We start from the raw sequence: 16,022 nt of genomic DNA, 5'->3' as shown, positions 1-16,022 counted from the left end.
GACATTTTTCTGGGTGGCTGGGATTAGTCAGTTCCTCTGCAGCAAGGTTTATATCTGAGGTTATTGGCACATCATTGAAGTGAGCACAGTCTGGAGCTATAGGATTCAGGTAGAAACCATACATCTGAGAGCTTTATTGAAACCATCAAATGATATATGCATGTCTAATACTTAAGTAATTCAGTGGCAACTAAACTTAAAATGTACAGCCTCAATGTGGGCTAATTTACTTATTTTATCTTCACATTTTCTGAGCTACCTCTATGTTCATCATCCTACAGAAACCAAACAAATCTACAATACATCACAGCACTGGTATGAAAATTCTGCCAAACTTCAAAAAAATGATCCTGAGCCATATGAAAATAGATTTCTACACTTTCATTTTATTCAATAGACATTGCTCCCAGATAGACAACAGAAGTTGACCAGTAATCTCCATGACTTTACTCTATCCTGCATCCCTGTCTTTCTGACCTTCCTTCCCAGTGTGCTTTAGGAGGTTGTCAGCCATTATACCATCAAATTGTGAGCTGAATTTATTAGGAATTTAGAATATGAAGACAAGAGTTGGAGTTTTTGGGTGCAGTTAACAGTATGAGTCCAGACACCAGAGATAATCAAAGCAACTGGGCAAGGGGCAGGAAGAAAGGAAGGCAAGGAGGAAAGGAGGAAAGGAAGGGCCAAGGTGTCCTACAACAGGATGTGAAGAGCAGGGGGCAGGGCAAGAGAGAGAAGTTGTACATGTTCTGTGGGCTGTTTAGAAGATACTAAGTGTATCTAGAGTGAATGTCTACCCTTTAGGCCATCAGACCTTAATTGTACAGAATAAATATAACATTTTAAATGCCTTTTTCACTGAACTCAACAGAGTTCATGAGTAGACATTTATGTCAATCACTCAAACTATGGATGGTTAGATATTTGCTTCATTTGTTTTGAGTCCAGTTCAAAAAGAAAAGAATGTTTATTTAAAATAGAGAGAAGTGAATATTCCTTTCAGTCATTTGGAAAACCTTTTTAGGGAAGTCTACAGTGAGCTTTCAGGAATGTCACTTTAGCCACTGACTGTCAGGCGCAGAGAAGCTATCGGCAAGTAGTATGGGGTGGATATCTATGTCAGACATTTATGAAGAATATACTAAGAAAATGCTTCATGTGTCCTGACTTTCCTCTTCTGCCTGTTCCTTGCTATGTGGGGAGAATGACCCAGAAGTTAGAACAAACGTCGAAAAAAAATCCATGAAAATGTTGGGAAACTCCTGAGCCTACTTCAACCCCAATATTTAGAACTGAATCTAAAATAACAGACATACTTCATATTTGAGATTGGCTTAGACATCGTTTTGTGTCTCTACTTTGTGTGTGTGTGTGTGTGTGTGTGTGTGTGTGTGTGTGTATATGTGTGTGTGCTCACGGATGTGTGTGCATGCACATGTGTTTGTGTGGATGCACAGATGCACATGCATACACACACACATACACACACACAAACACACACACATAAATACACACACACACACATACACACACACACACACACACACACACACACACACACACACATACATGACATGTCTGTACGTCAAAGAGAAACTTCCAGGAATCCATTCTTTTGTTCTACCAAATGAACCCAGGGAATCAAACTCATGCCATCAGACTTAGTTTTGTAGCAAGACCCATTATCTTCTGAGCCATCTTGCTGATCCTAGTCTTTTAAATAAAATAAATTTTAAAAATTGTAACACTCAAAAATGTCCGGAGGAGCTATGTGATCTACCTAGGATGGAGTGGCCCTACTTGCCACACATCATTAAGACATGTACAGAAAAATATGAAAGGGTTACTGGTTTGTATTCTATGACCTAAACCATACTCTATATTGGTTACAAGTTACATCTACAGTTGGAGATGAGTGATCTTAGTGAAAGCAATCACAAATGTCCTTACATTCGATAACACTAACAGCAAGGTCAAACGAGCCCTGAGATGGACAGAACAAGAAAAGCATACTATTAGCCGGGCAGTGGTGGCGCACGCCTTTAATCCCAGCACTCGGGAGGCAGAGCCAGGTGGATCTCTGTGAGTTCGAGGCCAGCCTGGACTACCAAGTGAGTTCCAGGAAAAGGTGCAAAACTACACAGAGAAACCCTGTCTCGAAAAACCAAAAAAAAAAAAAAAAAAAAAAAAAGAAAAGAAAAGAAAAGCATACTATTAAAAGGAGAGGGTAAGGGAACATGTACAAAAGAATCTTCTCTTGTAGTAAAGGTAGAATGGGTAAGAGATTGGAGATTGGTAGGAAATGAGATCCTGGTCCACATTCAAGAAAACAAGGGCCATAAGAACACCCTACATGAGCAGGTAAAAGAAGCAGTGATGAGAAATGAGAGTGAAGAACACACAAGGCCACTGTCTACTTCTGCCTTTCAGGCTTGAATACAGATACCAATGCTGGACAGAGCTCACATATTTTTCCTATGTTACATTTTTTAAATGTTTACATGGAACTTTGTTTTTAATGTTGTTCTTAGATCCAAACTTAAGTGTTACAGCTTTAACTGGTAAAAAGCTGTCAGACCTCATTAATTGAAATTAATACTATCCTCCCACCTTACTATCCAAGTTAGAAATTTAATTGAAAATAACTAAAATGTACCTTGGTTTTTATTAGTACTAGTATTTGTAGTCAGACTTTCTTTTCAGACTGCCAGCTCCCTAATAATGACACAGAGACTTACTATTAATTATGAAAGCTTGACCTTTAACTTTGGCTTCTTCCCAACTAGCTCTTGTAATTTAAACTAACCTGTTTACATTAATCTACATTTTGCCATAGGGCTTTTTACCTGTCCTCCATTCTGTATGTCTGACTCCATCCGTATGTCTCCCTGGTGTCTCTCCACATACCTCAGATTCTTCCTGAGTTCTTCTCTCTCTGCCCAGAAGTCCCACCTATTCTCTCCTGACTACCTATTGGTTCTTTACTAAACCAATCAGGTGCCTTAGGCAGGTGAGGTAAAACATGGACACATCTGTACACAGTTAAACAAATATCCTGTAACAATTATTAGTGGAATTTTTAATGTTATCACAGACAGAAAACTTAAGGGAGTTGATGGTGACTAATTACCTGGAAGGTAAAGCGTACTCCCTGTTAAAATGTCAGGTGTCACACAGTGTTTTAGATCATGAGATGGATGTATCATTCCTAGAGTCATTGCCAGTGGCCTTTCCATGTTAGCTAGGAATTTCATAAGTCAATTATCCATGCTAATTAAAGCCAATAAACACATAGGTGCTTTAAATGTGTGTTTGACCTTTAAATATGTTTATTGCAGAGTGCAGCAACCAATATGGCTTACTACAGTTAGCAAAATACCAGAAATGAGAAGCAGATAGGTAAAAGAGCAGATCATTGACCTCTGAGACAAAAATTCACTGTGTATTCCTGCTATTGAATAGCAATTTGAATCTTTCCCACTATTAGTATCTTCATGGAGGAAGGCATTACATTACAGTTAGCATAGTGAAAAGCCTTCTAAGGAAAGTCTTAGCACAGCATTCTTTAGAATCTGACAAATCATAGCCAAATCAGTTTTTAAAGATAATATCTTCCTGATAATGGACTTTATTTTATAAAGTCTAGTGTATTTTGAAAGTCTTCAACTTTCAACAAAACATGTAACAAATATAGTTTTTTTTTTTTTAACTTTAGCTAATAGCAGATAATACTAGGCCTATTAACAATCATTTGTTCTAACAGGACAGGTTACTTATTTGTTTGTTTGTTTGTGTAATGTATGTGTGATCACCCTTGCCACCTGCAAATGTATAGAGGTTACCTTGTAAGAGGTGCCTCTCTCCTTCCACCATGTAGGTGCCAGAGACAAGGTTCAGGTCATCAGGCCTACCAGCAAGCACTTTTTCCTGTAGAGCCACCTCACAGACCCAAGGACCACATTTAAATGCCTGTTGTCTCTCTGTACATAGTGAGATAGGACACCAATAATGGACAGCTATACCTTATCAACACAGCTTGTCTCACACATTTTCATTCCCAAGATCCTTTATATACCACCTCATATTTCTTTTAGCTCACTTCTTTCATGATAATCAGCCTGGCATTACACTTTTTGGTAACCTTGTCTAATCTTCTTCATTATATTATAAGCACCCGGCCTAACACTCTTATGATAAATATGTGCCGAGCTCAAAGAGAAGGGATTGCAAATACTATACTTATCTGGGAATTAGCTACAGATCACCAGGTTCATCAGGCTGAGATGTCACTTCAGTGCTTTTTGGAATGTGTAGAAGCTATTTCTAGGTTTCAGAATTTTGTGCCTCTTCACACATCAGCATTTTCATAGTTACTGTCCTTATCATTGTATGAGTTTTGTTGGGGTATTTTATGATGTTATTTTTATTTCAAGTACTCAATATCTAGATATTTTTGCATATTAATTTGTATGAATATACATCATATTTAGTACTATCAAGTATTCAAGTAGTTATTGTGGAGATTATTAATCCATCAATGTGGGCATATTATTTAGGCTTTCTATATTACAATACCCTAAGGTGACCTAGAAATGGAAAATTCTATCAATGCTTTAACAGTTCTGTAAGATCAATGCTATAAGGCACAACGTCTACAATATATGTTTGGATCAACGTCAGCCAGTGTAGTCACTCCTGTGAGTATGCTCATTATATTAAGTTTTTTGGAGCAGTGGGACAATGGTGTGTGTGTGTGTGTGTGTGTGTGTGTGTGTGTGTGTGTGTGTGTGTGTGTGTATGTGTGTGTTTAACAGAAAAGGACAGAAAGAGGGAGGCAGAAGAGATGAAAGGAAATGGGAAGAATGGAAACCAAAATGGAAAAGACAGAGAAAAAGAAATTTTAAGGAATTAGTTCATGCAAAACAGAGTAAATTCAAATCTGCAGGGTAAGCCTGCAGCAAAATAGAGACCAGAAAAGAGTGATGCTACAGATTGAGTCTGAGCATCATCTACTGGCATGAATGGCAATCTGCTTTATTATATCAAAAATGTGAATGATTGTCACATTGAAAACCATGTTCACGGCAACACACAAAATAATCTTTGACCAAATATCTTGCTACTGGATCGAGATAAGTGAAGCATAGAAACCATCACAACTTACCGTGAGACCTGCATGTTTCTTAAACCACAAATTCTCCCTAAAAGACAGTTTAGACCATAGCAAGACGACACTTCTACAAAAGCACGATCACTAGTTCATTATGCAAGCACCCTGAGAATAACAAAAAAATCATATTCTTTCCTGATAATAGGATGCAAATTTGGGGGACAATACTTACTCCACCCCTTCATTTTCACAGTTTAAACACCATTCTCTAGAGTTAATGCTATTTAAACACTACAAAATAAAATAAATATATACTATGAAAGGATAGAAGGAAGAAAAAACTGTTTTGTTGTTTTGTTTTTAGCTTAATGATCATTCTTAATAAAATAAAGATGTACATATGACTGACAGCTCTCATTCCTGACACTAGAACATACATGATTTAGCTGATATGTTTAACTACTTTTTGCTCAACTCACCCCACATTAATCTGCCCTTCAGTCTTTTCAGGCTCTTTACCTGATGACACACTCTTTCCTGAAGGGTATGGGCCACTGGGAACCCCAATATCAACTTGGTTGTTGCCATTTCCCATTTACCTTAAGTCATGGTAACACTAAAAATTTACCTATACACTAGATATACTTTTCTTTACTCCATTGTGAATTAGCAGTCCAGTTTCAACTGTTAATTGGAGGTCCAGTTTCTTCAGCTCTAACAGTAAACAATTTTGGTAGATTCTAAGGCATAAGGAACTCAATAAAGCTAGCAAAAGCAGTTTTAATGTCCCTTTCACAGTATTCTTCGATTTTTTTTCTTTCACATAATTAGAATACACTTTGCCCCTCCGTTTTATCCCTATACAGTCGATCAGTAGTATTATGCTTCCAGACAGTATTATGCTCTCCTTAGAACAATGACCTCTAGGCCAGCAAACCACAAGCTTATGAGTCCAGTACTGAAATGATAATGGTTGTGATTGCATAGGATGTCTTTGCCAGTTACAGAGCTGATAAGCTCTCTTTGTACTTAATTAATTTGGTATAAAGAGTTAACCGATGAGTAGTAACGAGTCAGCTACTTTAGTTTTCTAAATCCCATAATTATTGGGCTACAGAGATGTCTCAGGATCTGAGAGTACTTTCTGCTTTTCCAGAGGACCCCTGTTTCTAGAACCAACATCAAATGGCTTACAACTGCTTGTATTTTCAGTTTCAGAGGTTCTAGTGATCTCTTCTGGCTTCTGAGAACACCTTCACACATGTGATGTGCATGTAAACACACACACACACACACACACACACACACACACACACACACACACACAGAACAGTAAGTAAAATATGCAACAAATCCCATTATTATTAAGGGAAATCACAAATAACAATAATTATTTCTACTTTTAAGTATCTGCTAAGTGCTTTATTTTGAATAGTGCTTTATATCTCAGTGTGTTCTGAACAGCAATCTCTCAAGGCAGGCATTGATTGGTAAGCCCATTTTATATTTCAAAAAAGAAGAAGGTTTCAGATATCAATATGGCAAGGATAAACTACTTGCAAATGTCAGAGCTGGGATTGGAAACTGTGTCTAGAGCTATCCCCAAAACTGAGATAATGAATTTTTGTGATGCCTTTAAGCCAGTTCAGGAAACACTTCCCCTGTCAGATTCAGAGTGTCTATCTCTCTTCCTGTGCTGGTGTGGACTCGAGTGCATTTCGTAATGTATTTGTATTTTATGGTTTTGCATCTGTTTCTTTTCTCCAACACTCTGATTCTTCCATAAACATGAGCAGAGTGTAATTTGTGGACATACTCCCTTCCATTTAGCACAGGATCAAACACATTGAGCAGCTGATCATTCATCTCTAACAACAGAAACTGCTACAAAAATAGTTATGATGGAAGAGCAGGCAGACAGACCACAGGACTAAGCTTCAGAAACATGGGGCTCTCATCAACTAAGATTCACAAATATTTATGATTCCAAGAAAATCCCTTACTATCTATATTTCCTCATCTCTGTTCTATTTCAGAAACCCTCCTTATCTTAGCATTTTATAGTTCTGTCTTTTAAAGCAGTCTCTCCTTCCTCCCTATACACAAACAACAGGATAGTGCATCCTGCCTGATATCCAGGTTGGGGGAATCAGGCTCTACAGACCATGGCTGAAAGCTATGTGTGCCAAATCCTGTTAGTCTCTCTGTCTCTGCCACAGCAAGCAGAGAAGCAGTGTGTGGAGACAGCAGAGCTGTGAGATGTATATGGACTCATCTCCCTCTGTTATGCCATAGGAAGGAGCATCCCAGGGGAGGGCATGCATCAGATTGTTTTAATAGATTAAGGGTCATCCATCCAAAGGCCAATAATCCTATGAAGTTCAGAGGCATGGGAATGAGAAGGCAAGGAAATACGGACTTTTTCAAAAATCAGAGAACAAATGTAGTCTTTGATCACTGGCACTCAGAATGAACTGGAATTAGAAGGATTGGAATCCTCCTAAGATGTCTGAGATAATTTTGATGCTGAAGAGACAGGAGCTGGAAGGGGAGAAAAATCATGGCTTAAATAAAAGAATTAAATTGCTTCCTGGCCTCTCTGAGGGCCTAGGCCCTATCTATTTCAAATGTGGCTCAGCAGCGTAAGAGAGGAAAAATACGCCTCTAAAAGGAGCATGCGTGGAGCTACAGAAAACAATGACAGCCTTGAAAGCCAAGTGAGATGATGGTGTCACAAGAGGAAAGCAGAAGGGAACAATGAAAAGTGGCAGCAGCCAGACTAGAGGCAGTAATGTGCTTTCATTCTTTCAGCCCTTCGGCTTTGTTTTTCACCAATCTCTTCTGAGTATTAAATGATATAGAAACTTCTTTCTTCTATACGAAACTGTACTAATTTATTTCTCACCAACTTTTCATTGTTCCTTGATTTCATTCAACACAGAACTAACAGTTAGATTCAGATCACTGATCAGTTTTCTTAACAAAAGTTGAAGTGAGTGACCCCCAGGAACATCAGGTGAACTATGAGTTAGATCTAAGAAAACTTTTCAAGGTAGTAAAGTAGGAAGGGTGATCATGGTTCAGGTTCACTTAAAAGGAATTGTCAGCAAACAAAAAAACTATGAACAGTGTGTTTGGTTCTTTCAGAGATCAGGATACATGAGAGGGTCAGGGTGAGTGTGTGTGTGGCGGCGGGGGGGTGGGGTTCTAGTATATGTGTGTTGCCTACTTACAGTTAGATAGTTTATTTTAATAAGTGAATCCAACTAAAAGCACATCATGAGGACTGTATGAAACCAACACTGAAGCTATTGCAACAGAGTCTGCATTTAGGTGAGCAAAACAGGTTATCTGCTAAGCAGGGAATACAGACTTGGGAGATGCATTGCTTACTAGTGGCAATACACAGGAGACTCGAAGGTATCCCACTGAAAGGTGGCCTCTGGGAGTCTACAGCTGTTTCAGACTTCACCTATGGGAAGCACCAGCACACTCATACTCCAAAAAGTAGGATCTCTCTTCCCTCTTTCTTCATAGGAAGGAGGCAGGCTTTTGTCCATAGCATTTAGTGCTTTATCTTGTTCGACTTTGGCCTTCAGATGACCCTTGGGAGATTTGGTATGTTTACAGAGAATCAGTGTTTAGGAAGCAAAGCATGAATCAGTGTGGCAGATCTCAAAGTCACAGCTGTAAGAATGGGTCAGCCGATCCATACACTGTATCCCAATTATCATCTTCTCTACCAAATGTTTCATGGGTAGGAAGTGTGCAAAGCTGCTATTTTTAGCATTCATGCTTTATTGGCAACACTTCACACACATATACTGAAGAATTGACTTAGATCTTCACTGTAGACAGAGTATCAGCTACAGCAGCACCATAGTTACCATACTGAGGTCTTATTCACTAGATAATGCTTGTTCTCTCTCTGTGTGTCTCTCTGTCTCTCTCTCTGTGTCTCTGTCTCTCTCTCTCTCACACACACACACATACACAAGTATATTTCTTCTTATTTGAAATTGAAGGAAAATCAACAGCAAAACGTAAGAATGTAAGAAATTTCAAAAAGAGCCCCAAAACTGCTTATAGAATCATCACAAATAACAACATCAAAACAGACTAGAGGGGTGCCAGAAAAGAAAGAAAAACATGTCCTCAGTTTTGTAAGAATTTTCATAGTGAAAGATTCCAACAATATTAACCAAAAACCTGGATAAGAACAATATTTCCTAAAACTGATTCTCCATCAGACACTGAAAACACTGAACCTGCTCACACTGAAAACACAATTTGCAATGTGATAAAAATCACTGTGTTTCTAGATTCTTATAAACAGTTCAGTAAGAACTTGAAATCTAAGATGGCCTTTATGATATTACTGGAAAAATCAAAACATCTGTCATCTGTTCTTCTCCCAAATATCTGTCTCTGCTTATCTGCACTAACTAATTCCTGAATACACAAATACTAGCCCCAAAGATGTGTTTTTAGATACTCATTATATGAAACATTGATTATATTGGAGGTTTTATCTTAAAAAATCACTTAATCACAGCCTGTCATACTATCTTTATTGATTTGTCACTGGCCCTTATTCATTAAGATGCCAGACAGAACAGAATTCATTTTTAGTGTTTTCTTCCAACAACCAGATTTTTATCTCTCAACAGTATAATTCAAGGTCAAGGGTGTTTATTGGGTTTAGACAGAAAAGCAATCAAAGTGCTTTGGGTTTTAGAACACACAGAGAAAGAGAAGTTTCCAGTCTTTGCTTACCCTAAGGATTGGAGTTTTGATCAAATTATGTGATCTGAAGTGTCTAGGGTATTTGCTGAGGCTTCAAGGTTTAGAGTGGAAGGGCTCTTTTTTTTTTTTTCACTAGTTGCAAAAAGAGTGATAGTAATTATTGCCTTTTATTCCCAAGCAATTTTGCTTTCTGAGTGACTGCGTTTTAAATTCTGTGATCTATCTCCAAGGTAATCTTAAAGTCAACAGTCTGCTTAATTCATCACTTTCTGGGGCAGAAGAAGCAGCTTAATAATGTCAACAACCAGTTTCCCACCTAGTCTTCAAACGCTCCAGAAATACACTGAAGTTCTATGTATTTTTGATCCCCATGAACCCTGGTAGGCTATTTGGTACATCACATTAAAATAGATACTTGTATTAAACTATGAAAGTTCAGACAAAGCTATCAAAAATCACATTTCTAGCCATGTGCAACACGAAATGCTTCCAATATTGAAAAAAATGAGACAGTGTCATATAGAAAGGATGGATGGTTTTTAAAAAACACAAGGAGTAACATCAACATGTGTATTAAATAATCAGGGTCACTAATAGGGAAATTTAGAATAAGTGATAAATGAGATAACACATTGCCCATCAGAATGGGAATATTTGTATCAATAATACACTAGTTGGGACAGAGATGAGAAATTTAGTATGTCTGTACATTACTGGTATAGAGTATATGTGATTCCTGTTTTGAAGTCCAGCAAGGCCTACAGAAACAGAAAATTAAAAGTCTACTCTGAAATCAAACAAGTCTGCTGCCAGTAGCCTCTTTAAAAATGAAAACATAAGCAAGAAAAGAAGTGTCTATAAGAATATGAATATGTATTACTTTTTAGTGGTGAAAACTGGAATCAGCGATAATTGGTAGGTTATAAAATGAACTGATGGATTATAACATCAGCTACACTCCAAAACCAACAGATCTAGCCATATATACTAGTCTAGAATAAGGGAAGTTATTATTATTGATGGGGAGAACTTGAGCAATTAATTTGTGTCCCAATGCTATACCTTGTGTTTGCTAAAAGTCATACATGTGCCCTTTTTTCTATAACATATGTCTGAGTCATGTACTGTTAGATGGGAAGATTTAGTTGCTGTGTGTTCTGGTGTGCACTCTCTGTGTGCTTCTGTGTTTGTTCACTTATATGTGAGGTTGTATGTATGCAGAAGACTGATGTCAACCTCTAATGTTGGTCTTAGAAGCTGTCCATCTTGTTGTTAGAGATAGGGTCTCTAATTGAGAACTAGGACACAGCGCTTAGGTCAACAAACCTGGGGTATCTGTACACCCCCAGAGCTAGCCTGACAAGTATACAGCCCTTTACTGAATATGTCACCTCCTCTGGTACAGAGTATTAAGAATTTTCTGCATGGTCAATAGGACCACATTTTTATCTAGGAGGTAAAAACTGTTATTATATTCTTTGCTTTTAAATACTAATAAATGTTACAAGTATATACAGATGTTAATGGGACACAGGAGGACAGGATAATATGCAGGGTAAAAAATTACTAAATCGTTACATAGAAACTAAATGTGGAGGTGTGTCTTAGGGGGCCAAACAGCCTCATAGGAAGTGAAGGGACAGTGACAAAAATGGAAAATACTGGAAGATTAAAATATAACAATGTTCTTCTCTTCTCTCACGACATACTTCTGCTCATGATGTCATTACTACATTAGATAGAAATTAAGAGTATTATTAAACCTGACTGATGGCATTTATTTTTATATTAGTGTATCATGAGTATCAATATTAACAGTTGGGGGTATATTGTGGGGACTAACAAGGCAACTCCACCTAGTTAAAAAGGAAGTTTATTTTGGGGAAACTTACAGCCAGTAAAGGGGTTGATTACAGGATCTGGGGGAGGTGAGGTGCAGTCTGGCCAGGTTCTCTGGAGAACTCTGCTTGGTCTACCATCCAGCATCCAGGATCTTGAGGAACCAAGAGAGGCCAGCATGTCCAGATCGCGGGTCTTAAGGGCTCCCATCTCGGCCTTGCCTCATGGACGGGTCCTAGGCAGGTGTGGCAGTTACCAGAAGCCTCATTAGGGGTAGTACTTCCAGGTCAAAGCTGGAATAGCTACCCACTACAGGGGTGGACAGGTGGATCACAGGTTAAGACACTGACTGCTCATCCAGGGGTCTCTGATTCAATTCCTAGCATCTGCATGGCAGCTCACTGCTAGTAACTTCAGTTCTAAGTGTTCCAAAGAAATAAATATTCCTATAAAGGAAGGAAAACTGCTGCCTCTCAGCTCCAAATCCTGCTTCCATGGGTCCTGGTAGTCTAAAACAGAGTGGGAGGACATAGAGTTTTGCTGAGTCATCAGCCCTTAGAGCAGTGGTTCTCAACCTTCCTAGTGCTACAACCCTTTAATACAGAGCTTCATATTTTGGTGACCCCAGCCTTAAAATTACTTCATTATTACTTCATAACTTATTTTGCTACTGTTATGAATCTAAGTGTAAATATCTAATGTACAAGATGTCTGATATTCAACCCCCAGAGAGATTGTGACCCATAGGTTGAGAACCATTGCCTTAGAGGATGACTACTCAGTGCTGAAGCACTAAAACAAGCAACTCACTAGTCATATGTCAATGGATATTGCAAGGTCTGGCCCTGGTTTGAATTCTTTGCTCCACAAAGTGCAGATGCTATCATTGGGGCTGTATTAATAAGCAAGATCTTTATAGGATGGTATAACTGATGCAATGGTATTAACAGGTCAATTATGAGGATCTCTACAAATTCAAAGGCATAATTCTTCTAGGTATCCTCTACCTTCTGCCATGGGAAGGACATAGCATTCCTCCTTCAAATTGATGTAGTGTTCAAGGTACTTACTAACTAGGAGGCAGAGTTTGGACCTCATCAGACACTGAACAGAATATTGCCTTAATCTTGAACTTCTTAACCCTCCAACTTATGAAAACACATTTCTATTGTTAGAAATATCCTCCCTCCCTCCCTCTCTCACCCCATCTCGCACGCGCGCGCGCGCGCGCGCGCGCGCGCGCGTGTGTGTGTGTGTGTGTGTGTGTGTGTGTACTATTGTGATACAGGAAAAGAAAAGTTTTGACGGTCTAAGAATGTAAGAATGGACAACTTATAGGACACTTTGTCATCTTATACTAAATGTCATTGTATATGCACACAGAAACCTGGGTATGTTGGATAACGTCATCCTTTTCATTGGCCTCCCAGGTGTTCAAAAGATATCAGCAACCAAGAGGGATCCCTAAAGATCCGATAGTACTTGTACATATGAACAGTTTTTGTTTTTTTACATTTTGGGGTTTTTTTTGTTCCTTTGTTTTTAACTCTCAGATATTCAGAGCAAACATCAAGCTTGTGCTTTTCAAAAAGAAGTGGAGATCTTGTGGACTATACAGAGCAAAGTCATTCTCTTCCTCTTCCCCAAAATTATTCTATGATAATTGAGAACTTAGGGATCCATCATTATATTTTAAACTTCATGGCATCCAATTTGAGCACTTATTGAAAATGAGGGTTGTGTATTTTTTTACATGCTTAGTGCTGTTGAACATGAACCATAAAACAAGTGACAATACAATTGAAAACTTGGCAGTCCACTCAACAGAGTTATTACTTCTCCCAAACTCTGACCTCAAAAACTAAGGTCAGTTCTTCAGATACCAGCTGATTTTGTGGACCAGCCATGGGAACAATTGATTCTAAATATAGATAATTATAGAAAGTTCTGACCAGAAGGTAATTACATAGCATTGGTAAATGAGAACATTTCTGTTTTAGCTGAAACAGAATATACTGATCTTTGGGAAACCCAGTGGTTGGGACCACTTCAAGGAAGCAAGAACTTGCCTGCCTCCTCCATCTTTTTTATCTCCTGATAAAGGCATTGTCATCAACTCTGAGTGCACTTTTGAAGCTACCACGCCACCATTCATGTAGCAGAGACAAACTTTAGGGCCAGGGTCATCTCTGAAAACTTAGAAAGGTCAATACCATCAAAATCACAGGGACCTGAAACTCCAAACCCATAAAGTAAAACTATCTATGAAGTTGAGGAAAAAAAAAAACTAAAATATATCAGAAGGTTCAAAGACTGCATGGATATTTTGATGGCCAACCTATTGCTGAGAGACTGGATAGCTGCCTATCAACCTCCTTCATTTGTCTGACATATCCTTTACCTTCTATGCTGCCCAGAATTCCAAGATGATAAAAGAGCAAGTGTAAAGAAGGAACTCACCCTCTGTGCAATCCTGAGCTTCAACAACAACACTGTCCTTGCAACTCAGCATCTATTCCTTCCTTCTTAGGAGCCTCAGAGTGGCTCAGGATAGAAGACAGCTAACCACAGCCTGAGGGCAAAGTCAATCCTACCACCTTGCTACATAACACTCCTGATTTAAGAAGAGATTTTACCTCTCTGGGTCTATGGATTGTAGCATGATTATCCTTTACTTTACAGCTAATATTAACTATGAGTGAGTACATACCATGTTTGTCTTTCTGGGTCTGGGTTATGTCACTCAGGATTATTTTTTTTTCTAGTTCCATCCATTTGCCTTCAAATTTCCTGACGTCATTTTTTTTTGTTTGCTTGCAGGCTTGCTTGCTTTAATTTTCTTGTATTCTTTCTGGATTTTACACCATGCATTTCTATCCCACTTATCTCCCCATCCCCTTGCATCCACTCTCTGCCCTTGCAACTCCTCCCCCCCAATCAAAACCAAATTTAAAAGAAAAAAACAAAACAACAACACAACAAAACAAACAGAAGTAGGGGAATCTTGTCATGGAAGCTATAATGTGGCCCCTTGCGTCACACAGTTTGCTCTCTAGTCCATTCATCTTTTTTGCAAGAGTCATTGGTGTAGATTTACTCCGGTTTCTGCTACACCACTGATAGCAGGTTCCCCCTGGGGTTCCTCTTGGATATCCTGTTGCTGTCCTGTGTGTGGTGGTATTGTGTTCCCCAAAATATTGTGTACCCTAATAAACTTATCTGGGGTCAGAGACAGAACAGCCACTAGATCAAAGGCTAGAAAATGGTGGCACTCACACCTTTAATCCTAGCATTCTAGAGGCACAAATCCGTCTGGATCTCTGTGAGTTCAAGGCCACATTGGAAACAGCCAGGCATGGTGACACACACCTTTAATCCCAAGAAGTGAGCCTTTAATCCCAGGGAGTGAAGGCAAAAACAGAAAGATATATAAGGCATGGAGACCAGAAACTAAAAGCGTCTGGCTGGTTAAGCATTTGGCTGGTTAAGCTTTCAGGCTTTTGGAGCAGCAGTTCAGCTGAGAGCCATTGGGATGAGGACACAGAAGCTTCCAGTCTGAGGAAACAAGACCAGCAGAGAAGTTGGCCAGGTGAGGTTAGCTGTGGCCTGTTCTGTCTCTCTGATCTTCCAGTGTTCACCCCAATAACTGGCCTCAGGTTTGATCTTATTAATAAGACTCTTTAAGATTTGTGCTACACCTGTGTCATGGAGATCCTTCTGTTTTGGATCTGTAGATTTGTCTCTTTCACATGCTCCAACAGTAAATTTGGTGGATGCTAGGATGGGTCAATTCATAGCCCTGGTTCTGTGCTTGTGTGGTAGCTGGATTGTTCAACCCACCAGCTTTTCCTCATCATCACTATCCAGGCAAGCTCTCCAGCACTGCCTCGGCTAGCTCACCCAATGCAGCTGCAGCAGAGTGGGGCCAGTTCTCTTGCTCTCAGATCCTCCAATCCTGGTCACCCATGCTCATATATTTTGCCCAGGTAAGGTGCAGGGCCTTCTCTCTCAATTGCTGTATGGGTCATAAGAGGGGGGTGATGTCAGCTCACCTGTATTCATGCCCTCAGAGCCGGTTCACCTGTGCCCCCCCCCACACACACAATAGGGTCAGCTCTAGTGTGCTACGTATTTGGGGTATAGGGCCCACTCTCCTGTGTGCTGCAGCTGGTGAGGGGCAGGGGTAGTCCTCCTGCTCTTGTGATTGGGGCCAACTCTCTAACCTACCACAGGTAACAAAGAGTGGAGAGGGAAGGGCAACTTTTCCTCATCCCTGCCACACTGCATGGCAGGCAAGGGGAGTCAGAATCTGCCCTATTGCTCTCAT

Source organism: Peromyscus californicus, unplaced genomic scaffold (assembly GCF_007827085.1).
Source record: "Peromyscus californicus insignis strain IS unplaced genomic scaffold, ASM782708v3 Scaffold_6__1_contigs__length_162567912, whole genome shotgun sequence".
NCBI lineage: Eukaryota > Metazoa > Chordata > Mammalia > Rodentia > Cricetidae > Peromyscus > Peromyscus californicus.
Note: the sequence above shows the minus strand (reverse complement) of the source record.